This window comes from Mastomys coucha, unplaced genomic scaffold, assembly GCF_008632895.1.
Source record: "Mastomys coucha isolate ucsf_1 unplaced genomic scaffold, UCSF_Mcou_1 pScaffold5, whole genome shotgun sequence".
Lineage (NCBI taxonomy): Eukaryota > Metazoa > Chordata > Mammalia > Rodentia > Muridae > Mastomys > Mastomys coucha.
The window spans coordinates 90013167-90022557 of record NW_022196911.1 but is presented as its reverse complement, the minus strand read 5'-3'; the positions used below and the strand labels follow the sequence as shown (position 1 = coordinate 90022557).

At 54.1% G+C, this 9391-nt stretch overlaps 1 long non-coding RNA gene across 1 annotated transcript; it reads left to right on the top strand.

Annotated features, from left to right (window-relative positions):
- Nucleotides 1-353: 353 nt before the first annotated feature.
- On the top strand, nt 354-8980 carry LOC116077896. Its single transcript, XR_004113369.1, has 3 exons — nt 354-445; nt 7175-7305; nt 8509-8980. It is a non-coding gene; the product is annotated as an uncharacterized LOC116077896 (long non-coding RNA).
- The last annotated feature ends 411 nt before the right edge of the window (nt 8981-9391 follow it).

Below are 9391 nucleotides of genomic sequence, written 5' to 3'. Positions count from 1 at the left end.
GTATCAGTGTTGGAGGTGGAGGCGGGGTCGCATGCACAACCACCTCCACCTCTGGCCTCAGCAGAGTGGCAAAGGTGCAGCTGTCTGAATTTAGGAGTCAAGGAAGCCCAGGCGGCCTGGCTTGACCTTGCGCGCCACCCCCAAAGGTCATGGCTCTCAGCTCTCTGGGGTTCAAGTTCCCGTGGTAGCTGGGAGGCCAGAAATCAATCCGGGCCGGTCGGCGGAGAGGGGAGCGGATCCAGCAAGCTGCCCTCAGCAGCCTGGCTCGGTTATTTATAACCGTGGGTCGCCTTACCTCCTGACCTTCAGCTGGGACCAGGATCCAACGCGATTAGCATCTCTCCCGCCGCCCACTGCGAACAAACACCCCTCTGTGTGGCCTCCAGGAGGGCTTGCCGGAAACAGGATGTTGACCCGCGGCTCCTCAGGGTGGATCCAGTCCCATGTGAGTTGGGGGGAGGTGAGGTGCGGCTAGGGGAAGGTACCACAGTTACTCCTGTCACATTGCTTCCCGGGTTGCAAATGTTCTGGACTATTCTGGGTACCAGTTTTATTTACAATATAGGACTCCCCAGCCTGGGTCCGCTCCAACGGGTGCCCAATCCGAGCCAGAGAGAAAGAAGCGGGCAGCCTGGAGGAACTGTGCAGATGCCAACCTCTAGTACCACACTGCACATTGGAGGCAGGTCCCAACCATCACACTGATCTCCCAGCTCCTGGCTGATGGCTCTTCCCGCTGGACCCCAGAATTCCCACCTGTGGTCTCTGGGGGAGGGCAGGGCAGAGCAGGGCAGGGGGCAGACACCCACTTTAGTCATTCATTCAGCAATTTGATTGGGCCTCTACTAGGAACTTCTCAGAAGTTACTGCTTGTGGGGCCGTTAGTGGAAAATCCACAGAGAAGCCTGAGGCGGGCGGCGGCACGGGGTTTCTATGTATATGTATGAGACTTGGAGATGACCGCAAGACAGGGAGGAGGGGAAGGAGGGAGGGTGTCCTGGGAGATGGAGGCCTTAGCTGAGTGTTCACCAAGGACAGGCAAGGCTAAGCTCAACGCCACATTCTAAGCCTGTGAAGGCTGTGGCTCAGTAGCAGGGCCTCCCCTGGATAGCTTCCAGTGACCTTGCCCCCAGCACAGAGGGTGAAAGTCTCCAGGTCTGGGTGGCAGACCTGGAGAAGGCCGTGGACAGGCCAACTGAAGCTGGTTCTGCCTGTTCTGAGAGGTTTGGTTGGGCAGAGTGTAGTAGGAAAGACAGGGAACACTGTTGGGTTGAGACAGGATCTCACCTTATGGCTCTGGTTGGCTTGGAACTCTGTGTAGAGCAGGCTGGCTTCAAACTCACTGAACAGAATCTACCACCCCATCCAGCCTCTGCTTCAGTCTCGCACACTTTGAAACACTGGACCGCACTTTGGCTATGTGACTTAAACCCTCCTTATTTAGCTGCTCAGACCTGGTTCCGCCAGCAAGCAGGGCCACCACATTCATTTTGCTTGTGAAGAGCAGTCTCTGTGCTTGCTGCCTGTTTCCTGGCCACCTTCCAGACCGAACAGTCCCACCTCCCCACATCCCTGCCCCACTCCCACTACTCCATTTCCCATCCCCCTCTGGCTCAGCCCTGGTGTCTTTTGATCTAATGAGGTTCAAGGGGACAGATCAAGGATAGGTGTGTGAGTGGTTGTGGCTGCAGAGACCATGAATGACCAAGAACTGTTCCACATTATAAAGGTGTGTGTGTGTGTGTGTGTGTGTGTGTCCTTGTGGGAGGTGGTGTACGGGGGAGGCTGTGTGTAGGATCTTTGTAAGGGTGCAAGGAAGAGAACATGGGTAACAGCGTTGGACTGTGGGGTGTGGGCAAGAGTTACAGGAATGTTTTGGCAGGTGGGGCTGGGGGACTTCAGGCCCTCGTAAGGGCCTCTCCCTCATGATCAGTCTGTGGCCAGTGGGCCCTGACCAGTCAATGAACTCAGGGTCTGGAAGAGTCAGCGGCTTTTCCAACCGTTTTGCCAAATGGGATGTCAGCACAGGGGCGGGGCAGGGCAAGAGAGGGAAGGGGGATGCCTCGGGGCGGGGCGGACTAGGCTGGGAAGGTGGCAATGACTTCATGACAACTGGTTGCTGAGCAGCTGGCTGAGGGGGTGGGGACCTGGAGCCCGGCTGGGCCAGGAGACCTGCCCCCTTGGCCACTGGTCAAGGCCAAGGCTGTGTCGTTCCTTTTCAGAGGCAACCTGGCCTCAGTTCCCTTCCTGAGGCTTCTTGGGGGCCTCCCCCACTGCATACCCAGGCATCCTGGGGAAGGACACCTAGCAGTGCTTTACAGATAAACTGAGGCTCACTAAAGTGGTGAGGCTGGGAATGGGGGCAGGGGTGTTAGTAGGTTCCCTACTGGGCCCCACACTGTAGCATTTAGCCACTAAAGATGGAATGCCTGTCTGTGTGAGCCCTGGGCCTTCTCTGGACCCGTCTGAAGGGGCTTCTTCTTGGGGAGTGCCTCCATATACTTTCCTACTATTGGGGGGCAATCAACACCAATAGCTGTGCACTCCCCATCACTGGAGATAGAAGCTTGGCCTCCTCCCCACCACAGGCCAGAGGTTAGCTTCTACTCCACCAGAAGGTTGTTTTCCAGCCAAGGTATCACAGACTACTGGCTCAGTCTGGCTCCTCAGCAGGGCTGGAGGGACCCCAGATCACATACCTGGTGGGTGTGAGCCTGGCCTTTGTACCCACAAGCTGAGATCAGCTTTGGGGGTGTTCTTTCTTTCACCATTTACTAGTTTCCCATAAGAATAATAACTACCCTACATATAACCTTTGTAGTCCACAAAGGACTTTCACAAACATCCTCTGGTTTAGTGCTTACGCTAGGCTCCATGACAAGCTATTCATATACCCATTTTATAGACTAAGAAACTGAAGTCAAAGAGAGAGGTTCAGGATGAGTCTCAGATCACAGGGCCAGGAAGTGGCTGGGCTGGCGCTCAGGCCTCTCTGACCCAGACACCTGCCACAGCAGCAGCAGTTCTCAGGGAGCGTGGCAGCCATGTGACTTCTCAGAGGACAGACTGGGTCCTGCAGCCAACAGGGAGCAGTGCAGAGGCCCTCTGCATTTCCAGCCTGGGAGATGTGAAGCCTGCCTGCTACCTGCTTGTCCTGTGGATGCTGGGAGAGGGGAGGGCACAGGGAAGTAAAGGTGACCAGCACTGAGACCACAAAGGTGACCACAGCTAGCCATGGAGCGCAGAGCTTGGGAGGGTCTCCCAAAACAGGGCTGGCTGCTGTTGGCACTGGGCTCTGGCCAAGGAGTGGAAGGACCAACATTTCCTGGAACAAGAGTCTACTGACCGTGCCTAGGACCGGCTGCTGCTGTGTGTGGCTCTGCCCACAGCAGGAGAAAGGGGACAGTATAGTGAAGTGTGAGGTTTTCTTAAAGTGACATAGGGTCTAAAAGACACTTTCTTCTGGGGTGTGTGTTGGGGGGGGGTGTGGAGGTGGGCACTGCTAGTTCCTCCGGCCAGCATGAGTGCACTCAGCAACATGGAAAGCTGGTGTTGCTGGCAGATCCCACTTGCTTCTTTGGGAACAGTAATCAGAGATACCTCTAACACTGAGGACCCACCAGCAACCCTTTCCCCAGTGACTCAGCCTATAACGAAGTTGTTTTCTGGATGTATGTGGAGGGGGTTCCCTTTCCGCTTCTTTCTCTGAGACAGTGTCATCAGGTCGCACTGGCTGGCCTGGAACTTGTGACCCTCCTCTCTCAGCCCCTGCAATGTGGGGATTATAGGTGCCTACTGCATAAAAGGATCTGTGGGTTTTTAAATTTATTTTATTTTATTGATGGTACCAGAATACCTAGAAACCTTCTCCTGGGGAAGAGGTTGGGATCACGCCCCAAGTCACCCCTGCCACAGAGCCTAGGCTTCCTTGGGAAACCTGAGCAAAAGGAACATTCTAGTAAGTGTACTGGGAATTCTTAGAAAAGTTTCAGGGCCAGTCCTCTATGCCATCTACCCTTGACTCCTCTCTGACCGGGAGCTGTGAGGAAATGTCCTCTTAAGCCCCTCAGCTCTCCTGGGCTACAGCTGTCTCCCCCAGAGCCCTCAAATAATCCAGTCCCTGTGAGGAGACATCATGGGTACAGCTGGCTGCCTGCCCTTCTGAGAGGGCATGTTAGTAATGTCAAGGCCAAATATAGAGGGAACCAGATACCTCATGGACCCAGGGCCTAGGGAGCCCCATGGACTCCACAGCGCCTGCCCCACCTCCCAGCTCATCGGAGCCCTACAACCCCCACCCTCTTCCAGTCTGGGCGAGCAGCCAGGAGACTGGCATCCCCTTTCCTGGCCCCAGCCCACTTGGGGACACGTCCCAACAAGTCCAAGCACAGTAGGAGGCTGGCTCAAGGGTATGGGGGGGGGCAGAGTTTGAGCTGGGCGTGAGCGTGGGGACACCTCTCCAAGCCCTTTTACAAGCGTACCTTCCCACAGGGCTCTCAACACCAGGAGGCCAAGAGGAACCACTCCTACCCTTGGTTCTTTAACTTGCCCAGGAGACCAAGACCATAAAGCTGGGGTGGGGGAGACCAGAAAGCCAGGTCAAACCCCAGTAAACTGCCGGACAAACTCAACTGCAAATAATTAGTCCCGATTGCCTTCACCGTCCTCTCTGGGGAGTGAAAGGTCAAAGGGCAGGGTTGCTGACGCAAATGTCAAGGGAGACTTGTGGAGGTTTCAAACAGCTGGGATCCTGCTCCCAGCGAGGTCACTAGAGCCCTGAACACTGTGTCCCCCTGGGCAACTGGGAGAGCTGTTCTCAAAGCACCTGAGGTGAGGGGGCTCTGTGCTTTTCCCTCCTGGCTCCAAGGTCACCAGAGCCTGACCAAGGTTAATCAGACTCTTGGGGAAAGCTTAACCTTCTGCCTGATACTTGACTCTGCTCTGTGAGTCTCTGCCACCTTCTAAAAAAAGAGGGGAAAGACCTCTCTGTCTCCTGTAAGGGGAATCCTGGCTCCAAACCCTCTTCTCCTTTGGCACACCTTGGCAGCTCTACCAGTCTGTGCACAGTGGCGACCCCCAGCGGTTAGTACATAGCTTGAACTTGGGCCTGGGCCTAGGCCGCTGCCATCCTAACCCTGCAGCCTGGGGCCCAGGCCAGGGAACCTGGGACATAGCAAGAGCAGCTTGGGGATTTGGCTTTGGTCAAGAATATTTACTAAGCCTTAGTTTTTCCTCATTGAATTGTGGCTAGACCTCAGCCGAAATATCCCTCTGTTAGGCAGATTAGGGTCAACACGTCTACGGATGAGCTCATCGGCTCCTGGGCCCAAACCTGCTCCTCCTCCGGACTTCCCTGTTTCCATTAATAGCATTGCCACCACCCAGTCTCTGGAGCTCCAAACCTTGTCATCTTCAACTCCTCCTCTCTGGACAGGGAACTTGCCCTGCCCCTCCTCAGTCTGCAGGCCACCCTCTGTCCTCCAGCTAGTTGGCCTTTTACAGAGCCACTGGAGTGCTCAACAGCGCCTCCCAGGGGCCAGGCCCGATCACATGACCCAACACCTGCTGACTTTGTAACCTGGGGGCAAGTCTCAGCTTCCTGAGAGTGAGAACAGTCATTTCATAGGACAATGTGTGACCCAAGTGACAGGATGTACCCGAAAACCCTATCGTGTAGGATGTTCCTAGGCACAGGAAAATTTTACACATCATGTCCACCCAAGCCTGTTTTATAAACATGGCAACTGAGACCTGACGGGCATTGAATGCCAAGTGTCTTTACAATACACTGGAGAGCCAGCCACGCTCCTGGAAGTTCCTCCCCCATCATTCCACTCTAGAACCCACAATTAAAAGCTGCCTCTGGCTTCATTAGGCCCATCCCTTGCCTTCAGGGGGAGGTCCACCTGCAGGTGTTGAGGTCATTAGCCATAGGAAATAATCTTGAGATGTGACAAGCACAGGTCACATACAGCAGTCTTGAGTCAGGGCAGCCTGTGTGCAAGGTTCCAAGGGGGGTTGAGCACACAGCTGCCTGCCTGAGGGGCAAGGCCTCGTTCCAGATGTTCAGAAGGGTAGGGGTCCCTTGTGCAACTCTGCTGCCCTCCTTCCCTGTCAGGAAGGGTCCAGAAGTGACGTACAGGCTACCCCAGCTTGCTGTTATCCAGGCCTGCTTCCCTGTGGGAAGATGGTCCCTTCAATCACACACTCCCTTCAAATGAATGGTAGGAGATGTGCCTAGGGGAGAGGTTGTACCAGACTCCCTGAAGAGGCCACAGCAAGAGCATCCGGTGGAAAGGCTTTTAGCATGAGGTGGATGGACCATCCTGGAGTCCTTGGTCACCTGTCCTCTAAGGCCATGGCTCTCAAGTGGATGGATGCTTGTGTTTCCAGGGGACATTTAGCAGCATCTACAAACAGTTTCTCTTGTCACAAATGGAGAGTGGGTACTGCTAGACATCTTTAGTGGGTCAGGACCAAAAATGATGTTTTAAACCTCTTAGGGCTTAGGACAGAACTGAAGACAGGACAGCCAGCTGACAGGCACAGGCCTGACCTTCAGTTTTTTGGAAATGATCTTTGTGTTCTTGTCCCCCTGCCCAGCCTAGGGAAGTTTCTAGAATAGTCCATGCTGACTTCTCAACTCGAAAGAGAAACAAGGACAAATAGGCCTTGGAAGGACACCCAGGCCTGGGCACTCACCATCCCATTTCATGAGCCCTGGATCTGCATGTAGTCCCTGGCACTGAATTCCTTAGGGGAAAGCTGAGGGCAATGAGACACAAAATGGCTCTCTCAGCTCTCTTCAGATCCAGCCCTCAACCCCAGGAGGGAGGTGGCCTTGATGAGGAGCAGAGGCAGGAATACCTTAGCAGGGCCAGGAAGCTTCTACCACAGTCGAGTGGTCACATGTTCTCCTTTGGCCTCTACAAACACCATTCCTATATAAACCAGTGCCCTGGGACTCCCTGGTGTCCCCAAATGGTCTCTAGGGTCCCCATCTGACCTCTAAAACTCTGCTAGGGTGCCTTATACAGCCTTGGTACCAGAGCCTCTCATACAAGCCAGGTGTCTGTTCGGAGGTAAGTGACAATGACCCTGAGACCCCATTCGGGCACTTTACCTTGTGGGGCTGGGGACCCACACAGGATCACCTTCTGTCTCATCTCAACAGAGGATACCACATTTCCCACCACGGTGATGGATCCCAGCTGTAGCCTCTGATGAGAACAGGCAGGCAGTTTTTCCAAAAGAAATGCAGCAATGGCTGCAGAGGAAGAAGCAGCCCCGAGTTCCTGAGTACAGGTGAGGCTCTGAGGGATCTGGGGTGCTAGAAAAGCCACCACTAACCTCTGCTTGGGGTCACATCCATCTCATGGAAATCCCTGCTCCATGGCACTTTACCTTTCTTTCCATTATGTTGCCTCTCTCCCTCCAATCCCCTCTCTGAGTGTGTGTGTCTAGGTATGGGGGCGTGGCTACCAGCCTGTCCCAGTGCCGAGGCCACCAGGCCACCCTCATCTTCTAGCAGTCTTCTGTAGCACCCTGGAGCTGGGGAGGGGCAGTGAAGGACTGGCCTTCCTGCCCAAGGGATGTACTGGGCCAGGGTCCCCAAAGAAGGGCTGAAAATTTGACTTCTGCCTGAAAGGGGTCTTTGCATGGACCCTCAACTCTCCGGCTAATCTAGTCCCTCCCCAGCTTCTCTGTCATTTCCTGACACAAAACTCTTTGTCCCAAGCAAGTTTCCCTGGCTCTTCCCTTTCTCCATCCGTGTTGTCTAGTCATGTCAGCTGGTAGGACCTGGACTGCAGTACTGCACAGGGGTCAGTCCAGGGCAGAGCTTTCAGCACCGGATGGTAGGGGGAATTACCTCCCTAGGGGTACTTTGAATGTCTTTGGGGGCATTCATTCCCATCCTTCTGGAATAACCGTGAATCCTCTGAACCATTAAACTCCCTAAGCGTGAGGCTGCGGGTCTCTGCTGTTGAGATGCCCCATCCTTCAGCCTGTGCTTGCTTTAGCCAGCTGTGGGACCTCACCCTCTCCTTGGGTTAGCATCTGGGATGGGAATGTTGGTCAAGCTTGTCTCCATCCATGAGGCTGACAGTCAAAACCTCACCTACCCCAGGCTTCTGGTGATGTGTGCCTCCTCTTTACCCTCAGGAAGATCCGCTAACATGTAACACCCATTACAGATGGCGGGCTCCCCTCACCCCACCCCCACCCCCTAGCTGTTGAGAATCCTGAGACGGAAAGCTGTCCTACAACCCATCTGGCCCAACACTGTTGTGTTTTAGAACTGAAAACCAAGGCTCAAGAGAGGAAAAAGAGAGCAAGCTAAAGCTCTGGCCATACCGAGCCTCTTAGCATCAAAGGCAGGCAGTGGACTAGCAGGTTCCTGTGAGAAAGTGTAGAGAGGGGAGGGGAATGCTGCCTTGCCGGGTTATCCAGCCACACAGATGCTCTCCCTCTAATCTGTAACCCCCCCCCCCATTTCTTTTCCAGCAGCAGCTATAAAAGCCAGGAAATAGATGTGGATTGATGGCCTGTAATGGGCTTAGTGCTGTGGCCCGCTGAGTTATGTAACTCCTATTTGTTATCGGCTTGGATAAAGTCTCCATTGAAGCAACTCACTAAGCTGATTCCGTGACATCGCCTTTAGTGTGCTTACAGGCAGGTGACAGCAGAAATTCCTCTGCAACTTCAAAGACCAGAAATTGTGATTGGATACTTCCAGAAATCCCTTAGGCCAATGTTTTTTTGTACCCATCTCAAAACCTGCTCACCTCTGAACCAGTCCCATGCTTGGATGCCTGCCCCTAGTGAAGGGGTGAGGAAGAGAGCCAGGGCAGTGAGAAAGCAAAGTACGGTGGGGGCGAGGAAGGACCTGAACTAATAAAAAGTTCCAGGCTTATCTCTGCTGTTGCTGCCCTTGGCTTCTGGCTCACTAGCAAGCACTTGGAAGGTTAATACCAGTATGGCGCCACCTTGTGCTGAAAGGGGAGAATAGCCCTGTTTCTTCATAGCATGGTGAGTCAGTCTTCTTTATCACCGGCTCTGGAAGAGGTGGGCTAATCCAAGGATTCTCCCTCCTTAAGTTTCATCTCTCATCCTATCATCTCAGTTAAAGGGGCCTAGGAAGAAGGCGTCTAAAGGTGTCGATGCTTGCCCAGGTTCTGCCTGTCTCCGGGATCCCCCAAGGAAACACAAGTGCTTGAGATGCCCCTGAGTCAGTAAAGCTACTGCTTGGTGAAGAAAGCCTCACGCTGCTCCTCCTAACCCTTTGTGAAGACCTCTGGGCAGCTTCTCCAAAGCAGCAGCATGGGTGGTGTGTGTGCTCACACGGACGCAGGCATGCACACCTGCTTCCACAGATGCAGACCTACCCAGA